This window comes from Prionailurus bengalensis, chromosome A2 (genome assembly GCF_016509475.1).
Source record: "Prionailurus bengalensis isolate Pbe53 chromosome A2, Fcat_Pben_1.1_paternal_pri, whole genome shotgun sequence".
NCBI classification, from domain to species: domain Eukaryota; kingdom Metazoa; phylum Chordata; class Mammalia; order Carnivora; family Felidae; genus Prionailurus; species Prionailurus bengalensis.
In genome coordinates, this window is record NC_057348.1 from 45,100,939 (window position 1) to 45,110,839 (window position 9,901).

Here is a 9,901-nt window from a genome sequence, read left to right on the forward strand (position 1 = left end):
TGTTAAATTCCTGAGGGAAGTCTGAGGGGGAGTGGGTGGTGTCTTGTTACATTCTTAAGAGGAACCTTATGACTGAGAGAGTTTGCTTCAGGTCATATGTTCCCAGAAGAAATGTTGTAAAATATGTGTTTTTCCCCACCTGGAGACCTTTAAGCCCTAGCCTCTCCCTTTCTGCCTATTGATTCCTATCATACTGCTATGCACAGTTCCAGGAACTGTTAAGGATATAAAGAAAATTAGACCTGGCTACTACCCTGGATACCATCTTCTTGGATATATGATCCTTTATCAACTCTACCAATAATAATTTTTAAAATGTGCTCACATTTTGTCTCCATGTCCTATTTCTACTTTAGCCTGAAGGAAAGTGAGGACTTTGTAGAGTTTACTTTTTGTGGCAACAATTTTCTTCCTTAGAATAAAGTGTAAATGTCCAAAAATGATATGATGGAACATGCGTGAAGAATCCCCCAAATTGTTTTTGTTGTTTTTTTTTAAGTGAAATCCAATCTATCTGTATTCTTTTATTTTATTTTTTTAAATATTTATTTATTTGAGCGTGAGCAGGGGAGGGGCAGAGAGAGAGGGAGACAAAGAATCTGAAGCAGGCTCTAGTTTCTGAGGTGTCAGCACAGAGCCCAATGCAGGGCTCGAACTCATGAACCATGACCTCAGCCTAAGTCGGAAGCCCAACCGACTGAGCCACCCACGCGCCTGTGTCTGTATTCTTTTAGAAGAGAAATAATCTGGGTTTAGCCAAATAGTATAGGTGAAAATATGAATAGGATAACAGGAGCTCAGGATTCAGTGGCTCCACCTGGGACCCCTGTTACTGAAGCTTACTGAGGGTATGTATTGCTAGGAATCCATTCCATGGAAATAAGGTGAATTGTAGACCAAGATGTATTTGAGAGAAAAAGAGTGAAATTCATTGTAGCTTTACTTGTAAAAAGTAATACAGGGATGATAGAGAGATAGCTTTCAAAGGTTGAAAGATGTAGATAATAAGTGCTATGGAAAAAGGTTAAAAACAAGAGGAGAGCAAGTGTACACAGATAGACAGATTTTTTTTATGATCTCATTTTTTGATCAACAGACCAAACTGATAGGAGTGGTTATCTCTAAGCGGTAGGTTATTAGTTAACTATTGCTACAGAACACCCACCCACAAACACCACAGCAGTAAACATTGATAAGCATTTGTTTCTTGCCCAAGTGTCTGACTTTTGACTAGAGCCTGGCTAAATTTGGCTGGCCTCCAGATCGTAGAGTGGGGTCATGTGCGTTTGAAGCATCTGTCCTTCACTTGGAACCAGTGGCTACCCAAGGCAGATCCTTTTTACAGGTGATAATGAAAGTACAAGAGAGCACGACCAACTGCACAAGGCTGTTTCAAATATCTGCTAATGTCATATTCACTGACATCACAAGTCAGAACAGAATACATGGCCACACCCAGGGTCAAATGGACTCCGCCCGCAGTATAGTCCACCCACATGATAAGGCCATAATAAGGGTGTGGATGTATACAACTGCTAGCCAGCAGTGAAGAATGGGAACCAATGATGGGGTGCCTAGGTGACTCAGTTGGTTAAAGCTGCCAACTCTTGATCAGGTCATGAATTAATGGTTCATGAGATTGAGCCCCACATCAGACTCTGTGCCGACAGTGGGGAGCCTGCTTGGGATTTTCTGTCTCTGTCTCTGTCTCTCTGCCCTGCCCCTGCCCGGTGCTCGCCCTTTCTCAAAATAAATAAGTACAATTTATTAAAAAAAAAAAAAAGAATTGAAACCAATGGTGTATCTATTGTAGTGGGATGAAGATATTCTTTAATTTCTTCTTCTCCTGTATACACAAATATTTTATTCTGTATAAATGGAGGGGAATAAAGCATTAGAGACATGCAGATCAATGGGGTAAAACTGCGAGTCCAAAAATAAGCTCTCACATTTATGATTGATTGATTCTTGATGAGGATGCCAAAATAATTCAATGGAGAAAGGAACAGTTTTTTGACAAATGGTGTGTAAATATGCAAAAGAATGGTGTTCAAGCCCTACCTCATACTATGTTCAAAAATTAACTCCAAAGAAATCAAACACTTAAAAGTGAGAACTAAAACTATGAAATTCTTAGAAGAAAATGTAGGCATAAATCTTAACCTCACATTAGGCAGTGGTTCCTTAAACATGACCCAAAATCATAAGCAATGAAAGGTAGATACATTGGGCTTCAGCAAAATTAAAAGTTTTTATCCTGCAAAGGACACTAAATGAAAAGACAACCCACTGAATGGAGGAAAATATTTACAAATTACATATCTGGTAAGGGACTTGTAACCAGAAAAAATACAAGAAAATCTTCTAACTCAACAATGAAAAGACAAATACCCCAATAAGACTATAGATAAAGGATTTGAGTGGATATGTCTGCAAAGAAAATGTACCAATAACCAGCATATACATGAAAAGCTGCTCAACATCGTCCATCGGAAAAATGTAAACCAAAACCATAAGGAGGTACCTCTTCACATCCACCAGGATGGTTAAAATAAAAAGGACAAATAATAGTGTTGTTGAGGATGTAGAGAAATCAGAACCCTCATAGACTACTGGTGGGAATGTAAAATGGTACATACACGTTGGAAAAGTCAGACAGTTCCTCATATGGTTGAACAGTCACTATATGACTCAACAATTCCACTTGTAGGCAAATACCTGAAAGAATTGAAAACTGAGATTCCAAGTTCTCAAAAATTTGTGTGTGAATATTCACAGCAGTGTTATTCATAATGGCTAAAAAGTGGAAATAACATAAATGTCTGTCAACCAGTGATGAAGAATATGTGGTATATCCATCCAATGGAATGTTATTTAAGCAATAAAAACAAAGTACTGATAGATGCTGGAACATGGCTGATCCTCGAAAACCGGAAGCTAAGTGAAAGAAGCCACTTCACAAAAGACCAAATGTTATATGATTCCAATTATATGAAATGTCTAGGATAGGCAAATATATAGACATAGAAAGTAGATTAGTGATCACCTAGGCTGGGTAGGGGGAATGTGTACCAATAGGAAGTGAATGCCAATGGCCGTGGGGTTTCTTAGGGGGTAAGGAAAATGTCCATAATTGATTATGGTGATGATTACCAACTCTTTGAATAAGCTACAAACCATTGAATTATATACTTTATATAGGTGAAGTTTATGATCTGTGAATACATCTCAATAAAACTGTTAAAAAAAAAAGAAGACGCCCTAACGAGATGTAACTAGAATCCTAGATAGGTATTAGAAGAATTCCAGCACAAAATCAATCTGTAGATTTACCATGGAAAGCTAAAATTCACGGCATGTCTTTAGTGAGTAAAGACTCTCAGTAGCTGAAGCATCATGAAGTGTTAGTAACCTTTTTTTTTTTTAACTATTGCTTTTATTGCTTTTTCACTTACACTGAGATATAATTGACATAAAATGTTATATAAGTTGGTGTACAACATAACGATTTGTTGTGAGTACCTATTGCGAAGTAATTTTGCAGGGACCCATTCTTTGCTTGCAAAGCCAGATACAGGAAATCAACCAAAATGTGAAACAAATGAACCATACAATTAAGCTTACTTTATGAATGTAAATTACTATTCACTTTCAGTCAGAAGATAACCTACTTCATGCCTGAGGCTGTGGATTGCTTTATACATTTTATCATATCACAGCCCTATAAACCTATTCTACAGATGAATCAACTCGGAGAACTTAGCACAGCTCCATTGTGATGCTCCCTACAGTTAAACTGCCCACAATGGCAACACTTCAGTTGTTTAATTGTCATAATTATTTTAAAAGAAACAATATAACAAATACTCAGTAAGGACTAAATATCTTACTTGGTTGAGGTGCAAAGAAGAGATTGCTCTTGAGAAATTTCCAATTATTTTAGGTTAAGTCTGAATATGATTTCCTATGGGAAGACTTCTCTGACTCGACTCTCTTTCCCTCAAGTGTTCATTCAACAGCTAAGTCTATTTTATTTCTATACTATACTGAATATTATGTTTATATCTCTGTCTCCAACACTAGACATGAAGGCAGGCCTTAACTTGATCTTGCTTGGTTTTGTCAGAATCCATCATAATATCCAGTTTTAAGGAAAGAAGAGGCAGTTTGTGTTGTTACAATAGGGAATTCTGTGTGATTCTACATTTGAAGGTAGAAATGCAATGAGAACATCACAAGGAAGCTGGTTTTAGACTCTTCTTGGTTCTGATCTGAGGCTGCTGATAAGTCAGAATTTTGAAGGTGATTATTCACAGTCTTTACCCTTGGGTCTCTGTTCTTTTAACTATTATTGAAGTCCCATCTTTTAAAATTAATGACCCAGTATGAAATTTCAGAACAGCTAAAATTGATTTGTCTATTTACTTACCTCTTTTAAATGTAAAATAAAATTGCATTTGTGTGTAAAATCCCCCAGCACCAATGAAAATGGCGATTCTACATTTTCTGAGAAATCTCTTTATTTGTCCTCTGGGAGATCTTAAACTTTAGTTGGCTTCTATTAAACTTTTATGAGAACAAAATGAGTGGATGACTTTTCCTTCAAAGAGGTAGTTTCTATTGTTTCAAAGAAACAACACATTGTTAAAACAGAACATGTTTTTTAAGCAAATTACTCAGTGTTGCTTCCCAAAAAAAGAGGGTGGGCGTGGGGGAGGAGTTTGAGGAGATAACCAGCATCATTCCCAAATTGCATAATCTTAAAATTAGGTCAAAATTTTGTTATTTATTTATTTATTTATTTATTTATTTATTTCCAAGTTAGTTAGCATATAGTGCAATAATGATTTCAGGAATAGAATCCAGTGGGGTTTTTATCTGACTTGTCTGAATATTGCCTCAAATATCTTCCTCAGGGGGCCTAAAATGCTATTATAAATTATTATCTTAATGTGAAGCATTATTCTCCTTTCACTGTCCTGTTGCAAAATGTAGATACTCCTTGGAGCAGCGATGTATTAAGGACACTGACACCATAGGTCCTGGAGTTGGGTGCTGGCAGGTGGGGTAGGGAGCTCTGATCTCAGGGTTATCACTCTGCTATTTAATGGTTTTTAACCTCTGCTCAGCCATGTGTTTTTAATTGAAATCAAATCCTCTGCCTAAAACCAGAAATAGGAACAAATGGAGCAAGTAGTTAGCAAGTAGTTAAGGTCGACACAGTTAATGTCCCAAGTTGACCAGCCAGTCATTTTGTTCTGGCTTTCAAGATGGACAGAGGGAAACACCTGAAGCTGGAAAGGACCAAAACCAAAACCAAAACAGATTCTCCCCACGTGCCTGCAGAAGCAATGCATCCCTGTGGATCCATTTTAGACTTGTGGCCTCCAGAACTGGGAGACAATACATTTTTGTGCCAGGCTCTTCCAACCCATTTTCCATGCTGCTGTCAGAGTAGTCACGTGAAAATAGAGTAGGTTTATGAAAAACCCCACTTAAAAAACCTTTAATGTCTTTATATAATCATTAAAATGAAGTCCTAGTGTCATCCTGTGAAGGGCCCAGCCCTGCATGATCTGGTCCTGCCTGTTTCTCCAGCTTCATTATGTGCACTAGTGATTCTGAGTCAGAATGTCTGAGTTGAGAATTTTCCTTGTGTTCCTCACTACCCATGTGACCTTAGACTAATTAACTTCTCCCTGCCTCTGTTCCTCAGTGGGAAGTATCTCATTGGATGTTCCTGAGGATTAATAAGTTAATACTATGCCTGGTACTGTTTAAGCATAGTATAAATTACTAGGTAATCTCATCATTACTATGAACATTCACACATGCCATTGGCACATAGTAGACACCAAAAAACATTGAATGAATGAATGAATGAATGAATGGATGCAGTGTGACATTCACAAGTCTTTCATACACCCTGTTACTTCTCTATGATTTGCAGACATGATTCAGTTTTATTTTTATTAAAAATTTGTTTTTAAATGTTTATTTTTGAGGGAGAGCGAGAGAGACAGAGTGTGAACAGGGGAGGGGCAGAGAGAGAGAGGGAGGCACAGAATCTGAAGCAGGCTCCAGGCTCTGGGCTGTCAGCACAGAGCCCAATGCACGGCTGGAACTCATAAGCAGGGAGATCATGACCTGAGCCACCCAGGCACCCCAGAGATGACTCCGTTTTAAGGGAACACAACCAAAACTTAGATGAACAGAGACAACCAAACATTTGGGAATCACATTTTCGTTCCTAGATATATAAACTGGAATAAAAATATTTGATTCTCTGTAAAGAAAAATGAAGGCCATTTACTCCTGATGGAATATTTAACCATTGCAATACATACCAACCAACATTAATGAGTTTTCAAGCCAGCATTGATAGCTAAGACCTGAAGTTTGTATATACAATAAATCTAAAATTTTATCTCATTTTCTTTACTTTTTGATAGTCTGTTGCCTTTTTAAAAAGTTTATTTACTTTGAGAGAGAGAGAGAGAGAGAGAGAGAGAGAGAGAGAGAGAGAGAGAGAGGAGAGAGAGAGAGAGAATGCATGCATGAACAGGGGAGGGACAGAAAGAGAGGGAGAGAGGATCCCAAGCAGGTTTCAGTGAGGAGCCCAGTGTGGGCCTTGAGCCCACCAAGCATGAGATCATGACCTGAGCTGAAATCAAGAGTCACATGGTAATTGACTGACCCACCCAGGAGCCCCAGTAATCTGTTGACTTCTAACTGAAGAATAATACTCATGGCTTTGGTGTTTCTATGGCATAACAGAAACTTGCCCATTCCTAACAGTCCCCTGTGCTCATATTCACTTTTGGGTAGGTACTAGACAATAAGAATACTTCCCATGGGATTTTCATGTAGTAAATGACAGTTCTGTCAGTTCCTTTGCAGGTAAAGTTATATTTCCCTTAGGAGAGATAATAGTAAACATCTTGTATGCAGGGGAGAGAATATTTGGATTGCTTTGGCTGTCCTTACCAGTGTCCTGGAGTGGGGTGTTGAGGGGCATTATTTCTACAGAGTTCTCTTCTGCTTTAGTTTAATGGTCTCAAAGTTCTTCATTCTACCTTCATATGTGAATGCTTTAAGAGTTGAACTTATTTGAATAAGCATTTCTTGGGAGGCTAAAGTATGTTTTTTAAAATTTCACTATCTAGTTTTTGGCTAATATATGGAAAGAAAATAGTTTGGTCAGGTTTTTTCAAGTATAATTTACATACAGGAAAGTTTACCCTTTTTTGGTGTACTGTTCCCGTGTTTTGACAGAGACAGGAAATCACCAGCATTATCAAGATATATAACATTCCATCACTGGCCCCCAAATTCATTCATGCCACTTTGTAGAGAACCCCTCCTTCCAGCTCCAGTTCCTTGAAGCAAATACTCTTTTTTCTGCCTCTGTGGTTTTGCCATTTTCAGGATGTTACATGAATAGAATCATTATGTAGCCTCCTGAGTCTGGTTTCTTGATTTTACATTTAGATATATTGTTGTATATATGAGGAGTTAACTCTTTTCTATTGCTAAGTGATACTTCTTTTTATGGATGTACCACAGTTTACTTATCCATTTATCTGTTGGAGGAAATATGGCTTATTTCCAAGTTTGGATGATGATCAGTAAGGCTACTAGAACCATTCACACACATTTTTTTAGTGTAAACGTATGTTTTCATTTGTCCCAGCTAAATATCAAGGAGTAGGATTGCTGGGTTGTATATTGAGTAGGTATAACTTTATCAGAAACTGCCAAACTGTTTTCCAAAGTGGTTGTAGCAGTTTGTATTCTCACCAATGGTGTATGAGGTCCCGTCAATCCACATGTCACCAGCACTTGATATTATCAGGTTTTTGATTAAAATATTCTAATAGGTACACAGTGACATGTCACTGTGGTTTCAATTTGCATTTCCATAATAACTGATGATGTTGACTATCTTTACATGGTTGGTTGACAACCTTATAGTTTCTTCTGTTAGTTATTCCTATGTTATAATCTATAATTTTAGATACTATTAAAATTAGAATTTATTTATAACTATTTGCTGCTACTGAATAAAAATACATGTTTTCAATTATTAAATGTGCATCCTAAGACGTTGCTAAATTCATTAACTCTAATAGTTATGTTGATTCCCATATAAACCATTATGTCATTTGAAAACAGTGATGCTTCTTTCCTGATTATTATATCTTTTACGCCTTTTTCATGCCTTATGTTAATGGTTATGAAATATGGTAAAATGTTGAAAAGGAGTCATTAACTGGGCATCTTTTTCTTGTCATCAAGGGAAAAGTAGTCAGATTTTACCATTAAGGATGATAGTTGTGGGACACTCGGGTGGCTCGGTTTATTAAGCGTGTGACTTTAGCTCAGGTCATGATCTCAGTCCTGAGTTCGAGCCGCATATCTGGTTGCTGTCAGCACAGAGTCCACTTTGGATCCTCTTTCCCCCTCTCTCTGACCCTACCTGCTTGCACTCTCAAAAATAAACGAACAGTAAGTATGATAGTAGCTATACATTTTTCATAGATGCCCTTTACCAGATCAAGGATGTCTTCTAATTTCAGTTTTCTGAGAATAATCCTCATTAATAAGTGTGGAATTTAAGTGCTTTTTCAGCATCTATTGGGATGATCATATAATTTTCTTTTTTGGTCTTTTAATATGGTAAATAACAATGATTGGGTTTCAAATGTTAAATCCACCTTGCATTCCTGGGATAAACCAAACTTGATCAAAATCCAATTTGCTTGATTCAGTTTTCTAATATTTCATTAAATATATGTGTTTCTAGATTCATGTGGCTATTGATGTGTAAGTTTTTTTTTTTTTTTGGTAATATCTATTTTAGGTTTGTTATCAGTGTCATGCTGGCCCCAAATAAGAGGAAAAGTGTTTCCCCCTCTATTTTCTGAACAAAAATTGTGCAACATTGGTGTTATTTCTTCCTTAAGTGGTTGATAAATCTGACCACTAAAACCATCTGGGCCTGGAATTATCTTTGTGGGAAGTTTGTTGAACAAACTTCAATTTCTTTCAAAGTAAAGGACTATTTAGATGTTAAATTTCATCCTGTTTCACTTTTGATGCATGCTTAAAAGAATTTGTCCATTTCATCCAGTGTCAAATGTGTTGACATAAAATTGTCCATAATCTCTTCTATTATCCTGTTAATGTCTACATTTCTATAGCGATATGCTCTTTCACACTGAATTCTCTGTATTTTTTTCTTCAGCCTAGTTAGGATATATGAATATATATATTTATTGCCATGTTAAGGAGCATAAATCAATGCTTTGCCTTTGAATGGCAACTTGGAAAACTGGTTCTGTGCTTCTCAAAATGGGATAGTTAACACCCCTGAAGAGGTCTAATCATTGGAAACCACAGAAATACCATGGCATATGAATTTTTCTACGGAAATTAAGTTACTTAAAGTGATGTTAGAAAGACTATGCTTAAGTAAAATCTGCATCGTTTCATTTTTAAACATAATTGGGAAATTTCTTGGAAATGTCCTTTTTTAAGGATTTGGGACTTAAACTCCCACTCCTTTGCCGCTTTATTTACTCTTCTCAGCCCTGGAAAAAAAGAGAAAATCCAAGAGAGAACCCAAGAGAGAATCCAATCCAGGTTCTTCACTTTGCACCTGCAACAGCTTTCTGACTTCACAAAAACCAGGTGGGAAATTAAAACATGACCAGCCATTTCATTTGACCAGAGGGCTTACATTTAGAACAAGTGTGTCTCGAACCCTGTGCTTAGGTCCTGATGAAATGTCTCAGGCAGGAATAGTAATACTAACTGAGCATTTCCTCCTTGCTCGAGAGTAACATGACATGTAAGCCCGGCAACCTAAAACAGGTTTTATTGACAGTCTCATTTTACA